General features: G+C 40.1%; 1 protein-coding gene across 1 annotated transcript in view; it reads right to left on the bottom strand.

Moving 5' to 3' along the window:
* Positions 1-26,867, bottom strand: part of grik4 (glutamate receptor, ionotropic, kainate 4) — a 245,424-nt gene that overhangs the window by 183,745 nt on the left and 34,812 nt on the right. The window lies entirely within an intron of this gene.

Raw genomic sequence — 26,867 nt, 5'->3', positions numbered from 1 at the left:
AGGTAATATTAAGGAGTGCATCCATTTGACAGTGTATATGCTTTTAAAAACCCTGAGACATAAAGACAAACAGCTGATATGGCATAAAGGCAATGTCTCTACTGTTTAATGTTGTATATATTTTCAAAAGCAACTACAGAAAAATGGCACTGCATCATCAATCGGCTTTCAGACTGTAGTCATATTCCTAATGCTGCTTTGTACAGCAACATTGGGATCTGCTGTTACCACAGTCTCAAAGTTCACTGTGCCATTCTGCAAATGGTATTGTTTTTACTGTTTGTCCCTTACTCAGCTAGACACCCTTCCTCTCTGTATAGCACATCCAACATTTTTCATATTGTCACTGCACAAGACTTTAAACAGCTTCTGCAACTCATCAGCATTCCAAACAAGGCCCAGCACACAATATTGCGAGACACATTCGACGGTAAATTAGAAAGAAAATGTCACTTACAAGATGAACATTAATCTCATACCATTGCATTTTAATGGCCCATTTACTCAGGGGAGAATTAAACTTCTCGCTGGGGATCAACCTAATCACTCAGCACCACGGTGAGATCACCTGCTATGTCGCAGCAGATACAAAACCTGCATTATCATCACTAACTGTGGAGATAAGAAATAAAGACACATTTCCATAGACGTGAAAAACCTGGTTAAAAGATGAAACAAAGGTTGGGCTTTTGAGAAGATTAAAGCTTAAAACGTGTTTATACTTTGAATCTTCCAGACATTATCACCATCCAGTGCTAATGTCTTAAAAAAAATAAGATAGATAGTGATTAACACTGGCTGCAGGCTTGACACCAAGTACACATGCACAATCAAATACCAACACTTTGTGACTTTTTTTGTATGAAAGTCTGTGAAAAACTTGAATGAAAAAAATAAAAAATAAAATGTAAACATAACTGCACTACATTGATTTTACATATTGATATAATTTACATCAATCCCCATCTGAACCGCGGGGGTGAGGCTGGGATGATGGTCCAATAGATGACAGATCAGCTGTGGCCGTTGCACCACTAGTATCAAAAAAATTTCTCTGAATGTAGTGAGACAAGGTGTAGCTGGCACCAGACCCCTACAAAGTCTCCTTCATGACCCTTCTCTACACTATAGGGTTCAATGAAGGTTGCTTGCTGCCCTGATTTTGGTTGAGGACCGTTTAATAAGGGATGAAGCATGTTCCATTATTCACAATAACAGGAAAAAAAAACAAATGAAAAGCAGTAAACGAGTGAGAAAATATGGAGCAGTTGAAAGCCAACATGTGGCAAGTAAGAGAAAGACAAAGGGAACTTGCCTACAGACAACTTCAAATAGATGAGTAGACTTTTTACAGTAAAATAATTGTGCAAGAGTAAGCATCATTTGAAAGTTGTGTTCCAAGCACATAAATCAAACTGTCACTTTTAGTCACTCAAGAAACTGACTGCATTAAGAGTTGAACATGGGGACACAAAACAAGTGATGAATTATTCCAAAGCATAACATCATGCCACAGAAAGAAAAACACGTCTCTCGTTCAGCCATCTAGTCAAACCTCCTCCTAGTATTATAATGTAGACAAACAATGGCTTTGTTCTGTTTCCTCTTTGGGGTAAGATCTCATTAGACTTGGCTGACTCCTCTACCAACATGTTGCAAATTAGATGAATACTGATACTTAGAAATCACAACAAAAACTAGCGAAACAATGCTTCAACTAAGGTTTGTCTTGAAAGTCTTACAAAAGCACAACTACATCTACCAGTTTGAATCACTTGTTGCTTTATAATGTTGGGTAATCTAGTGTAATTGTTTGTCATTTGAAACCATTTAAAGCAGGACAATTAATTTAGGTCAAATCAAATGAATATTTGAAGCCTTTGGAAGCAATGTGGGATAAATTATGAAGGGGAAACTTTGAAGTGCGGACATATGTTGAGTTTCAGGGTAAAGAAATTGTATCTGTTCCTTCCCTCTTCCTCCTCCATTCTCGCTCACCATACATACAAAGGGACATATTCTAATCCCTTAAACACTGCTCACAATCCCAACTGTAATACCTAGCCTTAAATTGACCATGATTGGGTTTTTGGGATGTAGAAATTCGAAAGAATTCAGGGCTGTTTTATCAAAATAAGATTGCGAAACGGATCCAGTGGGGCAGGGTGAGCACTGTCTGACGAAGCTAAACCGTGGCGCTGACGGACAGTGGCGTGCACAGAGTAGGCCTATGTTAGGATTGGTGGTTATTCTTATTAACAAATATTATCTATGCATGTTTAGAAATAAGTGTTGACTTTGTAATAAACATTGTTCACCTAGGACTCAAAGGGTCTAGGGGGAACACCAAGTTGCAAAAACATCTAACTGGCCATCTAATAGGAACATGTAAATCAGCACGATCAAATCTGCGGTAAAAAGAAGACTTCCAAAGAGCTAAAGACAATGTACACACCTTGTTCCTCAGCTCCCTTGGTGTACTCTCTGATCCAAATGAGGCTTACCCCCAATTCACATATACTCCGTGCGCGCCGCGGTCCGTCAGCGCCACGTTATCCATTCACACTGGATCCGTTTCTGGGACGTCAGCGCAGCGGAGCGCAGCAGCCATGACACATCACAGGAGAACTACAAGATCCCGCGGGAATAAAGAGAAAAACCTGCAAACAACATGTTGCTTTGGCTTTCTGAGGATGCATTGTTGTTAATTCGGTTCCTGTTTTGACGTAATGTTGATAAAGTGATGAAAAATACGATCGCGAGTCTGCATATTGTGTTGTTTGACCGGATGCTCTGTGCGTTTCCTTGTCTGACTTCCTGTCCGGGCTGTCATATTCTGTCCAGCTTGACGCGTGCCTGCAGCGCACTCCGGCGAAAATAGACTCGCTGCGTATTTAAAACGGAGCAGAACGTAGTGCCGTCGGTGGCACGCGCTGGAGACGGACCGCAGCGCGCGCTCTGAGAACACAATGATTGACTAAGAGTGGCAGCTAAGTACAACGTAGTGCGCGGCGCTGACGGACCACAGCACGCACAGAGTATGTGTGAATTGGGGGTTAGAGTTTTCCATGTGGTAAAGAATAAAGAAAAAATAATATAAAAATCTGTCTCAGTAGGTGTACATGACCAAAGAGAGAAAAAATAAAAAAATGCTTGTGGCGAATACAGCCGGGTGAACAAATGTAATCGCTCTCCGGAGACAGTTTTCAAACTGCACAATCCTTATAATGTCACAGCAGAAAAAAATCACAGGTGTCATCAATCTAATCAAGGTAGACTCCGCCCCCTTTGGCTGCTTTAGTTTCAGGGCCATCATTAGTGAAATGAGTAACACCTGTGCTAAAATATCTGATGTTTAAGAAGAACAGCCTGTATTTTCCTCACTAGGCATCTGCTGCTGAAAAGGTAGTGGCAAAGTTGAAAACCTAACCCCACATGGAAAACTGAAAAGTTATTAAAATCTTTTTATGAATGTATTATTTTAATGCCATGAGAGACACTTGAGTTGTGCGACTGATAATAAAAAAAAGATGCTACAGAGCCCATGATTTGTTGACGAGGTTATTTTATATTTTTCCAATGGTAATTTAGTATTAATTTGTCTTCTGAAAAAGTAGCCTCTTTCATCTTTGGCAAAATAATTTTACGTTATGTTTAAAAGTCTAAAAGTTGAGACATGTTTTTGTCATTTTCACTCATTTAAAAACAACGTATAAGCAAAGATATGATCACAGAAGAGGTTATCTAATGGATCTTTGTTACGGCAACACAGTCCCTGATAGGTTGTATGGCATGGCTGTCAAGCTAGTGAGGGGGGCGGGCCTTCCTGCCTGGTCGAACGGCCAATAGCGGGGAAGCCACCGTCTTGATTAGCTGAGGCGGGCAGGTGTGTGGGACACAAATGTTTGTGGAATTTGAGAAGCTTCGTGGGAGTTGTACGAGAGACTGTCGGTGCCTTCCTGTGTTCTTTGTAATTAAGTCTTTGAGTTATTGTCGCGTGTTTTGTTAAATAATGAACTGTCATCCGACGGAGAAAAGCGTTGGTTTGAACCGAGCAGAGTGAGCTGGTCCAGAGAGTGACGCATCGTCGCGCTGAGAGAAGACTGCAACAGGTAAGGTCCGTCTCCCTTACCTTAGTTGGCAGCCACAAACAATTATGCCGAGGGCAGCAGACGCCTGGAAGCCCTAGACGTAGTAAAAATCCCAGGGTTGTGTTTGCCGTGACAATCTTCTTGCATTTTACATTGTTCTAAGTTCTCCTGAGCTTCTCAGTTATTATGTCTCACTGAGAAAGTGTGGCCACAAAATTTGGGTAGTAAAAGTTATTGAAGAGATGCTTCTTAAGGTCAAAACTCATGTCAAAGTACCTCAGGCTGCTACAATCTATCAACATAAACTCACTGGGAAAAAACTACTTGGGGTTAACGACATACAGTTTGTTAGTTATCAGACAAAACATGAGGGCAGAATTTGATTTCTCTTGAGTGCTGTTTTTCAAAGCTGTAAATGAATGAGCCAGTGTGGGTCTGTGCCTGTGTGTTTGTCTTTATATGGTTGTAGATGTGTATAAATAAATTGAGGTGTTGCAATAAATCTCCCTGACTAAAATCTGTTGTCTCTTTGATTGGATTTTTAAAAAAGGACCACAAAGCAACTTGATAAAGCACTGTCCTCAAGCTGCTTTATGTTGATTTACTTCTAAACATGTGTTGTACTATTGAGAGCATGCAACAGTACATGTCATATGCAGATTGATATTTCACCGTGAAATCAATGTCATATGGAAAGGGCAGCAGAGCGGTATGGATTTTTCTGTTTTTGCTTCGGCATGGCCATCAATCCCTTAAGGTAATCTGGGAGAGAGGACGGCCTGGGGAAGGCGAGACAGCTGCAAAGAGCTGCTGCAGCAGAGGCCACACGTTAAGAAGGTTTTGATTTATTTGCCCTTAGTAGCAAAGTATAGCAAACCCCCCCTGGAATACATCTCCAGAAGGAAATCTGCTTGCCATTACTGCGTCTACAAGTGGCAAATCAAACTGGAAGATTTGAGTATTTCTCATCCAGTCGAACTTCAAGTGTCCTTAAACAAATGTGAATTTATTGCACTTGACAGGCACCCATTACCACTGATTCTAAAAATAGTGTCACAATGTTCACAATTTTAGCCTTGTGGCTACAAATCATCGTCACCATGTGCCACAGAACAGTCCAATGTTGCATAAACATTAAATTCTGGTTTAGTATGAACGCTGGAGAAGTTAGAAAAATAAAATGTTTTTCCACACAGTACTTCTGAGTCTAAATACAGAATCCTTCTCTTTTACTATAAATGGTTACATTTCTATGGAGAAAAAAAACCTCACAGGAAATTAAGGAGTAAGTGTTCTTTTTGTAAATATCCTGTACTGCTGATGGTGAAAGTCAATTAGTCCGAGTAGTTCAATGGAATCCTCATCAACACGTAATTTTGCAAAATAGAAAACAATATGTTGTGTCCATTCAATTTGGAAAAATTGCTGCTTCTTTCTCTCCCTGCTGTATGACAAGTTAAATTATAATATTTGGGTTTTGCTACCAAAAAGAGATACTACCTCAGGTTTAAGGGAATGTTCAGAGATTTTTCTCAACTTGCTGAGAATAAATTGACCAAACAAGTCAATTGTAACATACGAAATAATATATATGTAGTTGGGGCTTTCATTCATACAGTTGATGCTTATCCTTGACTGCCTGGTTCAGCTGCAGTATGGAGGTTAATTAACAGGGGGGCTTAGAGCCTTTTGATATTATTGAAAACTACCTAATGTATCTGAGATGAGATTGTTTTTTCAACAGTCTCACACATGCTGGGATGAAATTGCATAGTTACAGTGAAACTGAGGCTTAAAATTCCAATACTGAAACTCATCAAAAGGTAGACAAGCTAACATTTCAAAGGAAAAGTTTTAGCCTTATTTGGCTAAAATGTCCACACATGCTGTCAAATGAATTCAAAAGAAGTGAATCTGAAGAATCATGCATTTCCCAGTGCATTTCTTGCTTTGTTAATGTTTATATGTCACAATGTCTCAGTACATGAGGCGGCTTGTATTAAGGCCTGCGATCTCTCTGCTGCTATTCTTAATGCTGAACTCTGTGCCTCTAGTTATGAGGGGATATAGCTTCCTATCAGTCCATCCTGTGACCCCAATTGGAGAGCCATATTCAGTGCAACACACAGAAGAGATGAGAGGCAGCAGTGAGCTGCCCAGGCTGGCTGCAGGGGAACGATAAAGCTTTTAGAATTCATGAGCTGTCATCACACCGTCCCTGATACCAACCCACCTCCTTTATCAGCCCTCAGGTGGCAAAGGGGACATTGGGTTAAAAGTTTTGTACTATGACTCCACAAATATGCCTTCATTAGGAAACAAATCGCCACCATTGTTTCCAGCCACCGCACAAAGAAGTTAACAAAGACAATTGTGATTTTCATACAAAAGATTTAAAAAATAATTCCAATCCGTCTACCTGCAGGAACATTTGCACTAAACATATTTTACTTGGAGTTTCTGATGCAAAACAACCCTGTAAAAAACTCCTCAGGCGGAAAATGATCACAAAAATATTTTTCAGGCACAGAATGGAGTTACACAAGAAAATAAAATAAAAAACCATGGATCATGGAAAGGTAAGAAAAGAAAACAATATATGAATGCAGACAGCAGCAGACTACAAATGGGAAGTGGTTGATAGACAGTGTGCAAAAATAGCATTTTCAGTTGTTGTGGTGGAAATTGGGTTAAACTTCAAACTAGTTTGTTTGTTCTTTCTTGATCAGCAATGGTACCATACAAACTTTGATTTGACGTATTCATTTCTGCAACATGTGCATGCATTGAACCCCTTTCCTATGTTATGCCCTTCAGTAACCTGACAAGGCAATGGCAGATTCTTTGATTTACAAGTGTTACTTTCACAGTCAGGGGAGAGAGGAGTTGAGTCAGTGGCGGACTGCTATGTTGGGCATTGCAGGACAGGACTGACTCATTTAGGCGTCTGCATTGACGCTGCTCAACAGCAATAGTGCTTCCTCTGCTGCTGGTTTCAGGGACGTGCCTGGAGTGTAGAGTAGCCTTCTTCCTGTGGCCTGGGGCCTTAAATCAGTTCAGCAAAAGACACACCAACGAGCAGCTGCACACACACACACACACACTCTTCCTGTGTCTCTCTCCTTCTCATGGCCAACTGAGACGCCCCATTTGCTCACTATGACTCCAAGAAGAGGCTTAAGAGGACAATTTTGACCTTGAACTTCACAACATTCAGGTGGTAAAAAAATACTTAAAGAGATTTGGCAATGGAGCAGTAGGGTGAAAAGGTAGCCAATGGGGAGCCATAAAAGAACATCCAGATACAACAGTGCTCTAGTTGGGTTAGAGGGTTTCTCACAAAATTTCTAACTGATAGACTGTAATGGACATTGAAGAAACTGATGATGTCAGTCTGAGGTGTACTGTCCTGCCAGAGGGGAAGGATTTTAGAGAGACTTATTAGATCCAGGCGACCTGCGAGTCATACTGAGAAATAGCAAAGACACATCATCTCAGTGTCTTTGCTTTGCGTCCTTGTATCTGTCCCCTGGGTTCCCTGGGTGGCCCAAATTACTTAAGCAACACAACTTTGAAATCCTTTGGGGTGTTAACCTTACCTGAGGACGCCAGGTGTTTGTGTATCCTTACAGTTGTTCATTTTCATTTATAATGCATGACCTGGAGTACAATATTCATCCCTGTGGGTACACAGTCAAATGCATAATTTAGCACAGATACCATGAAGGCAGACGTAACACAGCACCACCTCCACAGGAATGTGGTCTCTATGGAAATCCTACTGAAGAGAATAGTGCTGGAAACAAGCATTTAGACTGAGATATTTCAAGACTCAAATTCTCTCCTTACAGTAAACCCTTCAATGAGACAAGAACAAAATCAATCTTTCTTTCACATAACCGAAATGACCTATATTCTGTTCAGACACGTAAAAGGTCCTGTCTTCAAAACTCCTTATCCCATCAACGTGTCATGTCAGCTTAAGGTTTGGCTTGACAGAGTTTAAAGCATCCTTTACATCCAAAATGTTTCTGATCTAGCTGTTGCTTGGATTTTATTATCAAAATAACCCCTGATACAAACACCCTGTGTAGAATAAAAGTCGAAGAGGACAACCAAGTATCTTGTCACTTCATAATTACAGTTTTATCAAATGGTAAATGTATGTAAAGTGATCATCAGAGGATAATAATCTCAATCATACGCATTCAAACGCCCCCGCCAAAGCAGCTGGAGCAACTTGCCCAAGGAAACATCGGACATGTGGCTGCAGGAGTTTGGGATTGAACCACCGACCTTCCAGTTCTCCCAGCCCCAACTCTGAGGCACCCGTAGCATAGTGGTTGGTGTTCATGCCCCATGTACGGAGGCTTTAGTCCTCCAAGCAGGTGGCCCGGGTTAGAATCCAACCTGTGGCTCCTTTCCCACATGTCATTCCCCACTCACTCTCTCTCTCTCTCTATCCCTCTCTCTCTCTCCCTGAATTCTGACTCTAACCATTGTCCTATCACTTCAATCAAGGCACAAAAAGGTCCCCAAAGAAATCTTTAAAAAAAAAGAGATGACCAACTCTACCACCGAGCTACAACCGCTCAAATCAATGACATAATGTTAATACAAAATGAAATGAATGTATTGCAGCCATCCTTGGCTCTAATATGTAGGGAACTGGGCAGAGCTCTATTAACTTCTTTTATCTTTTGATTACCAAATTCTAAGAAATGTTTGATTTGACTTTTTGTGACCTGGATGACAAAAAACAGAACTTTCATCTTGTTCTATATTTGATATTGAGAGATTGTTTTAAAAATAAAAATGCACATATATGAGATGATTATAACTAAGATTTGATATCATAGCCTCGTACTTGATTGGTAACGGTTATTAAGCTCGTCAAGCATTTGGCACTCAGGGACAAACAGTGATGCTTTCAAACAACCCTGTCAATTTCCTCCCCACCCTCTAATCATGATGAAGCTACCCATCAGAGGTTTGTAGTTGCGTAACTGCATTTTTACTTTCTGGGCTTGATGGTTAAGTGGGCAATTCAAACGTACTGTCTATCTTTACTAAATCGATTGCAACAAGCTCAGTGCAATAGCACTTCCATCTATTTCCCTTTCCCCCCCTTCTGCTTCCATCACAGTTAGTTTTGTGGTTTGTGGTCTTCTTGAGACTCAGTTTGTAAAGGTTACAGCTCGTCAAGATGTTGCTCTGTGTACAATAAAGCTGATGAATGCAAAAGTTTAGAGGGTCCACTGACAGCAGTTATTTTCTCTGTTGTTGTTTTTTAATCCCAAAGAAATCATTCAAAAAGAAGCCAGAGCTTTTGCTTCACAAAGACAACATTTTAAAGATTATGTTCACATTATATATTTATTTATTTGCATCAAATTATGGAAGGAAGTATCAATAGGGTATCGATAAGTATCAATCTCCATAAACAGTATCCATATTGGTATCCATAAACGTTATCATAACTATAATTTCTTTTTCTTTTTTTTAAACTAAACTAAAACACATTTAAAGCCTGATACTGCTTTATATTGATGGAGTTTAGAATTCATTATTGTACTTCTCTCCTTTCCCAGTATCATTTCTCCTCTCCATAAAAGTGATTCACTAGTGTCCAGTGTTTGCCATAAACTAATTTACACATTCCTGTGTTGTCAGATTGAGTTGCTCTACAGCAGATGCAGGAATACCTCATAAGGGTGTCCTGTTTATTGATCTCAGTCTTCCATATTAAAATCTTTAAATTGTATTTTCTTCTGCAATCTGTTACGTTCCAAACCACTGTTGGGCCATGCAGGCTTAGGACAGTCAAACAATGGACTTGGGCCTGCACCTCTGTGAGAAGCCTCATTTGAGTGATTCACTGAGATCCCAAAGAGGCCTAAAAGGACTCTTTATCCCAGAATCCCCTGCAGTACTTCACACCTACATGTGACGCAAAGGGGGGACCGGAACCTGAGGGAGAACCCACAGGAAGGAGGCCAGGTGACAAAACTCTGAGACTTCCATTGCTCTCTCTCTTTCCACGCGCTGACTTCAAGTGTTCGGAGACACAAGCTCACCTCCTGTTTCCTGCAACAATCTTCCTTTGTTTTGGCGCGCAGGTAATCCGCGGCCGGCAGTGTTCTGAATTCCGAGCTCGGATTGTCCAGTGAACGCATCTCAGTTTCCCGGAGAGCGTCAGACTATAACAGATTATCAGAACGATAGCGGTCTTATTCCGTCCTGCAATGAAAGGACATCAACGGACATCTTTCCACTCGACGGAGAACCAACGAAGCCGCTCTTGCCGTAAGGGACCCTCACCGCCATCAGACGCCTCTGCACCAGAAAGGACAGAAGATCTGTTTTATCGCCAGACTCTTTTTTCCTTCACCTTAATTAGGTCTGGGCAGAATTAGCTTTAGAAAGTGTTTTTAACAATTGTTTGATTGATGCAGAAACTGTAATTTGTATCTTTGTTGGACCGCCGCGTCCTGTATGTGTTTAGCGTAACAGCGTTATAACCGGGTATTACTCTTCTGATCAGAAAGACCAGTGTAAGCCGTATTAACTTGAATTCAGCCACTGGTTTGTTTCTGTGAATGAAGGGAATTACTCAGAGTTGTGGCGCGGGATTCGGACTGTGATCCGACCTCTTCAGGCACGCATTTCTCTCCTCCTCTACTCTCCTCTTTTCTCCCCCTTTTATTATGCACATAGGCTACACACACATACACAGATTCCTGTGTAGACGCACATCTGGAGACTAACTCCACCACCGCGCCATTACGCACATAGGCTACACACACACACAGATCTATACACTCGCGGCCATCCAGACGCCTCAGAGACACAGATCGTGTAGGGCCGAACTCGGTCTCTTTTAGACATTAAGGCCACATTAGGTCTTTGTTAGGTGTGCGCCATCGGAAGGGCGACCACGTGGGACGAAGCAATCTCCCCCCTCTTCCCCCTTCTCTCTCTCTTTCATCCACAGACACAGACACACACACATACAACTACACTTTTACACCTCTTCCACAAGCCTTGCTTGATAATGTTTGTTTGCTTAGATTAGGTTATGATAGTTATTTGTTTAATTAAGTTAATTGATTTTGGATTGATGTTGCTTTGTTTAAATAAATTCTGTTATAATTTAAGAGAGCAGTTGTTTGTGATTACTGGTGTATTTGCATTGTGATATAAGCTGGGTGCGAAGGCTTTGTGTATGGATTTCACGCCTTCAATTTATTAAATATAGTTATTAATTATTAATAATATTAGTAATTAAATAACTCATTTGAGACTGATTTGAGTGATATTTTGGTTATATTTCCCTGAGTACAGGGTGGTGCCCCAAAACGAGATTAAACATAGTTTAACAATATTTTATTTATATTATTAATAATTAAATATAATTATGAAAGAATATAACCAAAGTTGACTTGATACAACCCCAACACCACCCAGACAACAACAACACACTAATGGCTTTTGATGAGCTGCCTGACAATGACAAAGAGCTGACATTGAGGACGGGCCTACTAAAGGGCAGTGTCTGCAGTGAATTCTGAAATTAATGGATTTATGAAGCCATAAAACATAAAAAATGTGCTTAGGCATTGGTTGTAAATCAACACAATTGTGAATGCACATACACAAGCATAGAACACATGGTGTGAGGAAGATCAAGGACAAGGCCAGAACCATACTGTTCTAGAGCAGATGTAGGAATAATGTCATTTAACTTCATAGCTGTTGTGTGATTTACAGAGAATGGTTGTGATTTTAGGAGCATATTAAAGGTTGATTATTGTTTTACAAAGTTCTGAAGTGTTTTGCATGATGTATACACAGATCCTCACTTTATAAAGTACTTTAATTTGTTACAACTATATGACATACTGTGTATATAACAATACACAGTTTGAGACTTTATTTGTAATGTGACAGAGGCAAAGAAAAAAAACAATCTGGCATACAAAGCGTTAACTCTGGTATTTTTGCATTTTTCATTAGAACGAAATCAATGATCACAGTGAAAAGAGACAATATTACAAAGGCTTAAAGGGAAATGATTCATCTATTCATTCCATTGCATTACATTTTCCTGAGCCTTAGCTCTTTGGTGAAATGATCTCCCTACCTCCACAAACCATCATCCTAATTATGCTTTGAACCTGCAGGCTGGAATTTTATGGCCCTTTCCCGGCTCAAAATCATGGCGTTGATGAAGTGTGTAAATGAAAATGTGGGTTTTTTTGCACAATTATGCATCTGTTGATTTCTCTTACTGATGAGCCTATATCAGTGTCTTTGATTATTATGAGCACAAGATTATAAGAGATGGTCATGAGAGGAAAAAAGGGGTCGTTTCTCCGGGTCTTTCATTATTAATAAGCACTAACACAGGATGTTCTGTACATGTTGTAGTTTTGCCTGAATTCACGCTGTCCTCTTAAAGGAAGAATGTGTGACATTTTACACATAAAGACAGCAGAAATCAAGTATATCCTCTGTTAATGTCTCTCTGAGTCACGTGTCTACAATGAGTGAGAAGCCGGAGTCCCGCCAGCTGTTTTCACCCACTAACACATTGAAAAACACGATTGAATAATTGCGGTAAAATTGGAGCAATTTTGATGACAATACCTTGCAGGAATAACACCTAGGCTTTAATTTTCCATTCTTTATCAATTGCACCTTTCAAGTTGGATCCCTATGATCCTAAATTAGATTAAATTTAGGTAACGTTTTTTTGTCATGTTTGAAGTTAAATTGGACATTCAAATTTCAATCCCAGTAAAAGCCAGGGGTCTCATTTTATTAATGTTGTGTACCCACAAAACGGGTCCTGAAACTTGCCTAAATGCCACTCCCATCGCAAATGTGAGGCTTTTTCTACTCTACAAAGGTATTTTGGTAAGATCATGTGTGCGTAGGCCCTCTGTCGGGTTGTTAAAAGAAATAATGTAATCTGTACAAGACAAGACATATGTAAGGTATGAAGCTATCATAAAGATCTTCTGAGTATTTATTAACAATTTCAGAATAAAACTAGCTACCTCAGCAGGAAACATATCCCATCCTGTCTATTCCCAACAGTCACTAGCAGTGAAGTGTGCGGTGTGCCCTCAGTACGTCTAAAAACACCTGCTCTAACTCTAACACAGGGTATGGGACACATGCCCAGCACAGTGCCTGAGGGTACAACTTGTCACGTCGTCAAACAGCGATGATTTCCCCATTCACTTTGTAAACAGCGTCAAATCAAATCCTCAAACATGAATCAAGTCTGCTGACTGAATCAGCTGTGTTTTCTTCTTCTATGTTGGTGATTAAAGAGGATGACATGGAGCGACAGAGACAGCCATCACACTACGAGCCTGTTCTCCCAGCAACACCCCCCTCGCTTGTCTCCCCTCTCTTCCATCCTTTCCTCTGGAACTGCTGTTGCGACTATCAGTGACTTGAATTTAATCAGTTTTCATCCAAACAGGGAGGTCCCTCCAAGCAACAGCAGTTGTGTGGAGAACTTGTGAATGAGGAGCATAGTCGGATTTCTAATTATAAAAGCAAGGCAGGACTGACAGTGCAAACATTGCTCTAATGGTCGACCTTGCCCGTCTTGTGTAGGTGTGTGTGTTTTGTAAAGGAAGACAAAGAGCAAAGACAGAGGCAAAAGACAGTCCATCTTGAATTCAAAGTGCTGATGAAGGAACAAAAATCAAACCAAATGACTGGAACGGCTATGATCTCTCCCATTTAACAGGCCATTATCTCAGGCTGAAACACAACATACTCCCCAGCATGCACAAGTGAATCAATGAGTCTCTACAGTCTCTATCTTATTCATTACTTTGAAGTTTTCTGAGCCCTAAAGTCCCTCTGTCTCATTTATTCTCTGCAGCCTCTAAAGACATGACCAAAATGGCCAATGCAACATTTCATGCTAAATTAGAGGAACGTAAATCCTCAAATAATAGCCGGGGCCTTTATTTACTTCCACTGCAGAAGGTACCAGACTTCAATATGAAGTAAAGTTGTGTTAGAAAGCATGCATTTATATTAAACTCTATCTGTCTGAGAAGTTTAAATGTTCATATATTATATGTTTTAAACTGCCTGTGGGGAAAATGAACGTGTGAGAGTGTGTCCACTCTTTCTTTGCCGTCTCCTTTTTCTAAATTCAGTGCACACAATGTCTACTTTTCCCTGACTCACTTAGTTTCTCAAGTTGTGTTTCTGAGGCATTCTGTCTGCTGACTCCTCAGGGTGCTTCTGTTCACTTGCAATGCCTGGTCTGAGAAAAGCATTTGATTGGCTGAGTATTATCAGGTGTGACAATCACTACCGTAAAGGCTTTTAAAATAGACTGCAGTTACAAAGCATTAATAATTGCTGCTGATTTGCAACCGATTATTATTTGAGGATTAACTGTAATAATTTAACATACAGAGTGCAGCACGTTTTACTCATCAGTGTAGCTATCTTTTTTTTTTCACAATGAAATGCATGGGAGTTTACTTATAAGCTATCAAATCAATCACATCTTACTACTGAGGACAAGTTCATCAGAAAGATTTTTTCCTTTTTGACTTGCCCAGACAGACTTTAGTCATCAAACCACATGGACAAAAGGCAACACACACACACACACACACAGCACCTTCACACCTCAAACAAAGAATTAAAATAAACATTTGAATAAATACGATACAAGCAAATCCACCGTAGTCATTGCACTGAATGAGATAACGGTTGTTTGCCTTCCCCATCCTGTTTGAAATGTAAAAACGTTCTGTAGAATCTCTGAAATGTCTCTACCTCTTGATGTGTAGGCGTTCTGCTGACTGCCCACAAATGAAATTCATTGGAATCTCCACCTCTCCAAGTCTTTCACAGCCACTCTATCACGTTATTGTGATAAATGGTCCCACTCTCCTGGGCAAATTATTATTTTGCTTGAAATGTCCAATGTTTCATTTTCTTGACATTTGCATAAGCTTGAGTAGATGGACGCCATTATATAAAATAAGTCCATCACATCTGCCTGCTCAGGAAAGAGAGGAGGCGATTGCATGGTAACTTTTATCTTTATTTGGCACCCATTCACAGAGTTGCTGTGATCAGCCACAATTGTGTCCCATAAGCTCTGCTCAACCCTGAGCCCTGAACACACTTGTTCTTGGCCAGGCCTCAAGGGCAGGATGATGTGTTTGAATAATAAGTAAGTCTACATTCAACCACAATTTATTCAGCAAAGATGCCCCAGTGTGTGCCAAATCCCTCTTAAGTAGGATAAGCTGCTATATTTACAATCATTGACAGATTTAATTCTCATAGAAAACATGATAGAAAATGGTTCAGATTATTTGTTTGACGGCACATTTAGCCTCATCAAGTCAGCACCAGATCATCAGGAATCAAATCAAAATCTGACATTAGAAAGATGTGTTCAAGGTTCATTATTCAATCTGTGTGGTGTGTGTACAGACACTTTGTAAAGAATAACAAGAAAACAGTTGAATGGTGACAGCATGTACTTCATGCAGACAAAGTTATCCTTCCTGTTTGCGCAAACTTAGATTATCTAACCTCTAATTAATTCTACACTTTCCGTTCGACAGCAAACATCCATTAGTGTTGCTTAAAATATAGAACATTAAATGCTTCAGTAACCACATGCAAAGGATGGCAATTAGACATCTTCCTCTTCCTTATTTACATGGTGTCTGAACATTAAGCGCCTCACTGTTCAGAGGCAGGTCGGATATAAAACTCAAAGCGGTCATCACAACCTTCTGTCTCACACACACTTGGCTCTCTCCTACACTCTCCTCGCTTTCATCATGTCATTCATACTCTCTCTGTACTTAAAGTGCCCATTAATATCCAGAATATTGGACATGGTCCAATCTGCTGCCACAGGAACAGGATTGAGCCAGAGACTGCAGCAGCACTGCAATCATTCAAGGAGTGTGCTGTAATATTTTCCATTACTAAAGGGGAGCTGCCACTGTAAAATAAAAATTGATTACAGCCAGAAAAAACATGGCTTCTGAACTGTTTTGGTTGTGATTCTTGTAAACAGTTAAAAAAACTGTTGCTTTCTGACAGCATGTCTTGTATCATGGTCAATAAACTGATGGTTCTGCATTATGTTTTCATAAAAAAAAATGTGAGGGGCAACAAGCTGAGAAAGGTCAGACATGTCATGAATGCCGCTTGCTAACTGTTACAACGTTTGCCACCTACATTTTGTAATTCTATCTAGAATAATGTGTCCAGTCTTCTTCTTTTTTCTTGATTGAGTGGAGAAACTGATCTGTGCTGTAGTATACAAGTAATAGATAAATTATGATGAAAATGTATGGCTGTCCTGCTGGCACTTGGGAGTGTAGGGAGAACACTGTGTGCACTTCCCCCCCCTCTCCCAGTTTCATATAATTAAAGAAGAATGTTAACACAAGTAAGTCACAAGCACACAAACTTTCATGCAAGAAACAATTAAATGTAGCCAGCATTTGGTCAAAGTAGTTTTAATTCTAAGACTATGCCTGCTAGCAAACCGGATAATGCTGTGACCATGTCCAATCAATTCAACGCTAGATGATCTAACACCAAGACCAGATCTGCCATAAAAAAAATGCAGAATCTGACATAACAAAGATTGTGGACCAGGTTAGATATTAAATCTCTGAGTGTGGGTGTTCCTGTTTAAGTACATAAACTTGATGACTGTGTGGAGTGAGGAAATAGTGACAGAACAATAGCCCGTTAACAAGCCAGACACAATGTGCTTCCATGTCATAAACAGAGACTGTGCAGCCACTGGATAAGATAACACTATTTTGTATAACATTGTATCATCAAAGATGGCACGCACAAACCCATGCATTGGGAGACCTCTGCAAGGACAAACAGGCCTTCTGACTACTAGAAAAACAATATTGTGACTGTATGAGTGCCAAACTCAGTGCTTAAAAACAACTGTCCAAAAACCAATGGGTGAGTTCACTGCAACTATGTCCAATTCTATACAGACTAAGCCTCTGCCAAGTAAATACAAGTCAATAAAAATGTATTTTATTTTTCATTTATTCATAAAATTGCTGCGTGCACGAGAGAGCAAGAGCGACAGAGAGCAGGGGAGAGAGAGAGGGACGCGCAAGGAGCTCACTGCTCCGTGCAACATTGCTCCCGTTTAAAAAAAAAAAAAAAAAAAATCCCTCTCGACTCCTGCGGAGAGATAAGACAGCAAAACCAAGAGTGCAGAATAACATCAGCTTCAGAGAAAGAGAGAGCTAGAGAGAAGCTCCACTGTCCGTACACCCCTCTTGTAAATGCACCTTGCTCCAGTCAAAGCTGAAGCTTCTCATGGCTTCATTTTCAAAATATTAATGTACAGCTGCTTGCTGCTGACGCTGTGCTGAACTCCTGTAAGTAACAGAATATCGAGCGGAACTTTTCAAAACGCGAGGCATATGTCAATCCCTCGTCCCCCGCGTGATCCACCGTCCAGGTATCTCGCCATTCTGTGGGAAACACTGTAAGTACAGTCAATCAGTTCCAGAAAAAGACCACCTCTACCTCCACAATGCAAACTAAGACAAATATTAATCAGCAGCCAGGGTTATTGATTCATACAGTGCTGTTTTAATAAAGGAAAGGGTGTAAACAAATAATGTGCTGCTTGGACCCGCTGAGAAAGTTAGAGCTCTGATATTAGGTGCCCACACAGAATTGAATCCCTATAACCTTGTGTGCCTCCAAACCAAATATTCATCATAGCAATGGACTCACCAAGAAGTGCAGATGCCTGAACAAAAAGAACAAACACACAAAAATCATCCAAAAGCAGACTGCTGCTGTAGAGGAAACACTGCACACCTCCAGGATTTTATCTTGACATATTTCAAGTCCCGTTTTGTTTAACCAGTGAGCCACTAACACTTTGCAAAGCTATTACCTGATGTCACTGTGGAGAAAACGACAGAGGGGAACAGCAGCTGTCCAGCCTGTCAAAATATAAAACTAAGACGACTTATAATGAAGTTGAAAAAGCAGTTATTGTCCTACATGGCGAAATGTTAAAGCTTCAAATAATGTGAAGTACACCAGAACAACCTCCCATAACCGTGCTGTTGCTTTAAACCTCTCCACTTTTGCTCTTCAATCCAGGTTGGATATGACCTGACCTTGCCAGTTTTCTCTGACTTTTTGAAAGGAGGACTATTATAAAGACTTTGATAGAAATTATTTCTGATGATGAGGGTAGAAATATTAAAGCTGACCTTATTGGGACATATCAAGTGTTCTAATGCAGATGCTTTGTACTGAGCTGAATAATGAAAATATATGTATGTATATGATGTTTTTGCCAAAGATGTAGGGATTCATCATACTTTAGAAAATTATTTTTACCACTGCCTCTCCATTCTTAAGAAGAAAAATGATAGGCCTGCAAGCCCATGTACATGCACAGTGCCATTACATAATTATTCAACAATATCTTAATGACAGAAGATTATGTCTTAAATGTAAACATTTTACAGAAGGGATAGAAGCTGATTTCTTAACTTCACATATAGATATTGTGTTTTTTTCTCTTTTTTCTCTAATAAGTTTGATGCAGTGTGTTCAAAATAATTCTACCTCTGTTCATTAAATATATTAGTTTTTCCAAGAACCAAAGCAGCCATTAAAAAAACACTGCTGTTGAGAATGACTGCTTCCAGCCAAATGAAACACCCACACCTCCACACAACCTGGGGGAAAGTTACTGGATTTTGTTTCGATGTAGCTGAGGCCAAGCTTTGTCCTGCCTGTTGTACGGCCTCTGCCCAAAGGCACACCTGCAGCTCTCTCTACAACCACAACACAGTAGATTGTTCAGCCAATGCCCTTTGGCATCTCATACAAACACACAAGGTAGAGCTTCAAACTACTTCCCAAATGCTGATGGCCATTAATATTCTGAAAACAGCAATGGTGAATATTCAACTTGGGTTTATTTGGACAGCACCTGTAGACAAAGCATAACATTTTATCGCTTTGCTGTCCTGTCCATAGTGTGAAGTATTCGCTGAAGAATCATCTCCTCCTTGCTTTCCTTTCTGGCTGGTGTGCTACTCCTGTGTTGCTTTGCCAAGGAACATAAAAACATAGCGCTCTTTGCTTGGCACCCTGCTAAAAAGGCTTCGTCCAAATTCAAACTGTGATAGTTGAGACGAGAACTTTAAAAAAACTGAGTACAAACAGTACACATGGACTATACCCGAGCGGGCCATCCAGGTATATTTACCGCCAACCAAGATCATGCATTGATTGTGATGCAATGTCTCATGTTAGATATGAACCTCTAATGCCATTTAGCTAATAGTTTTGTACAGCAGGCTGCTCCATGCACGAGGATCACATGTTGTGATTAACAAGAGTTTAGTTGATTGGGCGACTTTATAAAAGGTACTGCTGATAAAGATTGTCATAGGTGTAGACACATACTGGAAGAGAGCAGGGTTGGGTTCAGCTGTGTCGGAGGATATGGGAACTGTGGGGAAGTTTAGCTAATTAAAAGTCGTTTGCAACATTAAAGTAAGTTTGAGATTAAAGCACAATAAATCAATACATAATAAAGCTCTATAACCGACAATGGTACACAGGATTTTAACCACTCAATAATTGCATTTAGGTCCAAAACAGTGCCTTTATTTTGTGAAGCACACATAAAAAGAAAAGTATATCATGCTGTTCCTGCACTGTTACATTTTGTTTCATTACGAACTTAGTGCTTCAGTTTAACAATTGTATTATAACGTAGCTTTAAAGCCAAATTATATCCTGAACTAGATAATCTCTGACTGACCAGGTTAGGGGTGTAGAGTATGATACCATGACAATCTAATGATACTTAGCTTCAAAGAGAGCCTGAAATGACTTACCCACTCATCTCTCGTTGTAGAAACCCCCTCAGGGTCTCAAGTGTGGTGTAGCAAAGTGGCTGTTTTGAATAACTACTGTTGTTAATTTGACCATGACCTGACTGACTGAGGGGCAGCTGAGGACTTGATTTCACAGCTAAGAAGGTCTCCAGCAGCCTTTATGTTCAATCTACATCCGACTGTCTTTAGTATAAGCCCCGGATCCACAGTATACCTGAGCCCCACAGGAAATATTTCAATGGACAGGCCTAAATGCTCCAACTGCTGGAACTGATCAAAGTCAATAAGCACTTTCATCTACTAAACTGGGCTTTGGTCCTTAAAGCAGCAGATAACACAGAAAAAGACAAAAGGAGACAGAGAGAGCAAGGTGGTGCAAAAATGAAAACTTACTTATTACATGAAGGGTCATAAGTCTCCCCTGTGTGTTCCCTGTATTCAGACGAAATGCAGCTTAATTTTCATGAAGATTTTTAACTGTATCTTTGCATTGACTGAGAATGGATACATTCTATTAAAGAGTTAATGGTTATGAGTTAAAGAAAATGCTTTTAAAATATTACAAAAAGGTAATATAAATACACCAACTACATCAAAATGTCCTTACACTTTTATCTTAGGCTGCTGTAACTGAATTTCTCTACTAAAACAATTTTTTTCAGACTAATGATCCATCTATGGATTTTCCACTGTTTTCTTTTTCTTTCTTGGAAGACACCTCTGTCACAGGTTGTCAAGGTTTCCACAGTGTACGACATTTTACATTCCTACAGTTTTTGTCTTCGCCACATGAATTTCTGCCTCACATCTGAACACAATCCTGCCTGCTACACTGTGCTGTTTGTCTGGTTAGCGGCTATGTTTGCTTTTTTACAAAAGCCACATTCACACAGTTCCTGGAATGTATTGTCTGCAGTCATGCTGAAGGGTTTTTTACAATGCTTTGCTTTTGACCCCTTTGTTAACTCTATCTCTATGTATCTTTGTTGGTGTAAACCTACATTGAAAAACTGATTCATGTAAAAATTCTATTTACCTTTCCTTCCAATAAATTGGTGTAACAGAGGCAAAACAAGGGCCAAACATTTCCATCAAATAATGTTCTCAATGACAATGTTTTCTACTTGTTGAAGTGCCAAAGAAATGAACTGATGCACTCCTGATTTATATACCAAATAGGTCCAGGCCAGGAAACAACAAAATTATGCATTTTCTTCATCTGTGTATACATAGAAGAATAACAATTATAACATTCAAGTTGTAGAGTCTTCAGAGTTATCACAGATGGCACCTTAACTGCTTCTCAGTCATTCTTAAAGGTCAAATATTTTCCTCCTTTTCAACCAGTTTCAATAAGTCTAAGAGCTCCCGAAAAATGTCTGTGAAGTTATTCGTTATAAATCCACTCTTATCCTATATTTTAACATGTCTATAAACCCCTCTATTTCAGCCCTGCTCAGAATAGGCTGTTTCTGTGTCTATAGCTTTAATTTAAATGGGCTGTGTCTGAACAAGCCCTTCAGGAAGGGGATAAGGCTCGAGCTTTCTCCCTCCATGCCCAATGAATTTGTGGGAAGGCAGACTCATAGGGCAGAACAAACACCTAGCTGTGTGAGATTCACCCGCCTGGAGGAGGGGCTACTGCCCTTTGTGATGTCATGAAGGGAAAATCTCCAAATGGCCTGTTTGAGCACACTTTTTCTGAAAAGTGGAGCAGGCAAAAGACGGAGAGGATGAACTTTTCTCATAATTGGGGGGTTTGTAGACGGGCTAGATCTAAATGAAGAAAGTATATCTTTGAGTTTTTCAAAATATACGTTTTTGGCTGCTGTATCATAATATAAGAGATCGCAAACATAAAGTTATTGCAATCTAAATAATCCAAAAATGTACTTTTAATAATTAAAGAAAAATTCAATCGACAAAACACAAAAGAGCTGCTGGTAATACTGCAGATCAGTCCCTCAAAGTAATACTTGAAATACCTCTATATCTAAATAAATAATTATGAATACGGTCAAACTAAACTTTGTATGTCTTGTAAACTCAGAGAGTTTTAAATGACAATATTACATTCAATTTGTAGTAGTAGTAGGGAGTAAAGCATTGATGTCAAAGTGGTTGCATGGCAAAAAGTACATGTGTGTGTCTGCCATAGAGTCAGTGTTCTGTACCTGCATGTTTCCGTCTCTCCCCAGTGTCCCGTCTCAATGATCCAGTAACAAGCCATCTGTCACTGTCATTGTAATTAATCTGGTGCTATTTAGTGGATAATGAGATGCTGTCGTGGGTTTTGTGCAGATTCACTTCCCGGAGACTTCTCTCCCATCTCCGTTAGAGCAAGGAGAAGGAGGCGAAGGGATGAGAGAGAGAAAGAGTATAAAACTGCAGCATGGCGACGGCGGTTGCTGCTGCTGTAGGTGATGTTATAATATTTACTCTCCAATGTTCACCTGCTCTGACAACGCCACTCATCACTTGAATATTGCAAGTGATTGCGTACAATAAAACACGCGTCTGATTGTGGTGACTGTTCCATATTTACCAGATTATTTATGGGAAAGGTGCCAGTTCTACTGAAGCTAATCTGACAGTGTCTGAACACCAAGCTGCTCTCAAAAAACTCTTATGCAATCACACGGGAAAATTAAACGCTGGACTGGAAAGGCTGCTGTGGCTCAGGATGGAAATTGCCCTGTCACATATAATATCTCAGGCTAAGCGATGCTCACGGTGGGCACGTCATTTTTCTTCTATACTATAAAAAAGAATCACGGTGGAGTTGTATTACTGCAAAGATGAATACATTTCCACTCACTTGACAGGGACAGGAACTGTAACATTTCACACGTAAACATCATGAATAAAGGTGATCTTTAATATGAGAAAATGAGTTTCATGTACTACCTTCGTCAGGATTCATTATCAGAATGAATGAAATGTTTTTTAAACACTTTACAACGGATCAGTGAAATGATCCCATGAAGAATTTATCAAAGAGAGCAGTGAAGGCAGAGGGGAGGAATTTGATGGGCGTGAAAAAAAGGGGTCTATTACCTTGCAAAAAAATCCATTCGCTTTTAAATATAACATAAAATCGATCAATGCTGTCAAAGGAAAAAAGAGCAGTGAAATGGTACCAACAGAGCCGAGAAAAGAGTATGAAGGTTATGTATGACTTCTGACAGTCAAAGGAATGAAGTTATTAGACAATGATTGTTTTTATACAGCAGGACCCTCAGCATCACTTTACTTCTCAATCATGTTAACTGCTGACAGCTTCACACAACACGCTGTGACCCAATCAACTCAGAGGGAATGATCTGAGGACACGGCTAAGCAGAATCTGAGCACAATTTCAAGGGAATAAATAAATAATCTTTGTGAGCCCGGCTGGACTCTTCAATTCACTATTATTATTATTATTATTATTATTATCTGCATTTCTTACCAAACTCATTTCAGTGATTTTCTCCCACTCTCTCCTTGATTACCATCAGTGAGGTGAGTAAGCTAACTGTCAAATAAACAACCATTTCACACACGCAGGAAAATGTAATACCGAAGCACTCAAAAGAAGCATCAATACGGTGTAATTTTACAAAAGAGCCATCAGGATCCAGGATGATGAGTAGAAGTCTTAACATGATATAAACAAGGGCCACAGCAGCCCTCTCATTGGGTAGATTGATGGTTGACACTGGAAGTGAGTCTGTGGGTGCTGGAGTCAAGCATCATTACTGAAGTCAAGCAGCCCAGGAAGGCGGTTAATGGCAGCAACAACAGAGCAGCATGCATGTGTGCCAATTGCTCAATGAGGCTCTGCAACATGGTGTAAAAAATGAATTGGTGATCACTTCACTGAGCTTCATCCTAAGGTTAAAATCCAAAGATTCAAAGTATGCAAATACGTCTTATAAACCTTTAAACCTAATTCAATTACATCATTAAGGAATAAAGATTCTCATTAGTTCCACATCATGGTGATCTGAGACTCTGGAAAGGGACATAATTTCATTGGACATTACAAATCTTTTTTTTTTTATTTTGGCTTTGTGAAAGCTTTGGGGTAATGATTAACAGTAAGGAGATCAAGGCAGACCGAAAACATGCTCAACAATTCCAGTGTGTGTTCTTATTAAATTCATGTAAGGATCAAAGCCTAGAGGAGGCATACTAGTGAGAGAAAGTAGTCCTGGAAGGATTGAGTACAAAGTATACATAATGACTCCAAACCTGGCTGTTTCCTTCAAAATAACAACGCTGCAGGGTAACCCGTCCCAGGTGAACTGCGGCTTGTCAAGATGTGGGCTGATACAGGATGACATGGACAGTGATATGACGGTTCTTGCTGTTTGTTAAATAGACTCTGAACCTTGCATCTGTCTTGCATAGCCAGCTTGTTGATGTCTGGGAACATTAACCACAGTGTCACCACAACAAGAACACAGAAGAGTTCTGAATGAGCTACAGTGCTTGTTGGAGATGAGGACCGCTGGGACATGGACAGACCTGCTGCTACCACCTTGTAAGTGGTTGGTTCAGATTATACTGCTGCATAAACAGTGTGTAGTTGCTCCAAAGCACTGTACCCAAGGAGAGGTTATCTTGATCAAGTATACTGTTTACTGTATCTAGGTAGCTGCCCAGTTACAGGACAATTATCACACAAAATACACATATTCACTGCGTCTGTGAGTGCACTTCATAAAATCCACAGTCAAAAGTCTGAACACACCTAATAATTAAATAATGACTATGTCTAAGAAATCACACAATGGAAAGGATCTGATGTTCTCCTAAATGATCCGACCCAATCATACACAAAATTGATTAAAGCTCTCAAAAGTAGGCTGAGCTAGCATTTGTCTCCAGCGAATCTGTCCCACTTATCCCTTGACAGCGTTGTTACAGTATGCAGCCATTTCCCTGACACACAAATGTATTATTTGCAGAGCAAACACAGTAAGTGAAAGCACACATCCTCCCCATTAACCTAAGTGTTGATTCTAATAAGGCCCCCAAGATAAAAGACAAGGTTAGATTGTGAGAGCAGCCAATACCACGACCTGTGATCCATTCATCCTCTGCCCTTCACAGTTCTCCTTGTTTTCATGGGACAAGATGCATGAAGTGATACATGGCTGCTGCCATTACAAGGAACAGGGGACCTGAATTACGCTTAATGGATCGATATGTAGTGCCACTGTGCCGCTGTTCGTCTGTACTTAATATTGCAATTACATGCTAAAAGCAATTAGCCCATTAATGCAGGCCAACACAAGGGGAAAGATAATGTACTGATGGCCATTTAACATTTGGTCACACAACCGCAAACATTAGTGGTGCAACGGGCTTAAGTTGATCCGTGATCTGTACTGATCATACCCCGCACTTCGTTATACCATATGTGAACTGAACTACAGTTAATGTTAATGTACTAAGTGGAGGGGTAACAGATACAGGCTTTGACTTGATGTTACATTCTATATTACAGACTGTTTTACTCAGACTTGTCCAAAAAAAACCTGGTTTTTCAGCCATTTACAGTCATGAGTAGCTTGGGAGTAGATACGTTACAAATATTAGACCGCAAAAATGTTCCGGTAAGTGGTACACACACACACACACACACACACACAGCATCCCACCCCTGTGATTTCTACATATCTTGATCTCATATCCTGAAGGTCTTTCAGCTGCAGACTTCATCCGCCTGGTTCACATCTCAATTGGATTAGCACAAAAGGTGTGAATGTCAACAAGCACCACAGCTACAATTAGCACAGATCTGTAATTGGGTGTGTTTGTGTGTGTTTGCATGCCTTTGTCAAGACAAATTAGTATTTAATGACCATGTTCTGGGCGTAACATGTGTGTCAGAGCTAAACCAACAGCATATTAAAAGAATCATAATGAGGAATGAGTTGTTAATGTTGGTGTAATCTGGGTTTTCCACATGGACAGCACTTATTCGTCGATTATCCTCGGGTTTTAAAAAGACCCAGTCCTGAATTCACTTGCCACTGGAAGTCTTTCCTTGCTTGTTGTTTATCTTGGGCTAATCTGCTTGGCATTTAAACCAGAGCATTCAACAGATTTAACTGTATTTTCCCAGGTCAACACTCCAAAGATTGTCTGATACCCACATTCATTGTACACAAAGGCCCAGATATCGATTATCTACACTTAGAACAAATCTTCGTTCCTGCCAAAATGTCTCCTAATGAAGACTTCATTAGGAGTCCGCCATTGTTGCAGAGACAGATAAAGTTGTACCAAAGTATTTGTGTGTGTGAACCCTGTGCTACTTCTAGTTAAAAGTGAAAACTCGCCTCTCCCTTACATTTCCTTGCATTGCGACAGCATAATCCAGGCTCGCAGACCTTTTCCGCTTTGTGCACAGAGTACATCGCAGAGACGATGTTATCTATCAAAAAAAGATTCCCTTCGGAGCATTAAAACTAACCTCGATACCTGCTGAACACATCTCGTTATCCTGATACTGACAGCACTTAAAGAGCTGTGTACTTGAGCCCCCCTGTGACCACTTCAAGTGAGTCACAGGGGGGCTCAAGCTGCCCTTCTGGTGCAGTGGGCTGGCATGCTGAAGGATGTCCTCCTACTTAAGCGAGTGCTTGCATGGTCAGTAAATCTAACAATCAGAGAGTCTTGTCTAGTTCTGATCACAAGTTTCCTGACCACCAGCGTGACTGCAGTGCAGGATTTCAGCCTTCAAAATAAATTAGAACAGCCATGATAAGTGTCAGGTAAGTGTGTTTCAGAGCTTAATGTGATGTGAGGTGTGGAAGAGTATGCTTACATAAAGAACTAA

The sequence above is a fragment of the Labrus mixtus genome, chromosome 9 (assembly GCF_963584025.1).
Source record: "Labrus mixtus chromosome 9, fLabMix1.1, whole genome shotgun sequence".
NCBI classification, from domain to species: Eukaryota; Metazoa; Chordata; class Actinopteri; order Labriformes; family Labridae; genus Labrus; species Labrus mixtus.
This window is presented reverse-complemented; position numbering and strand designations above follow the sequence as displayed.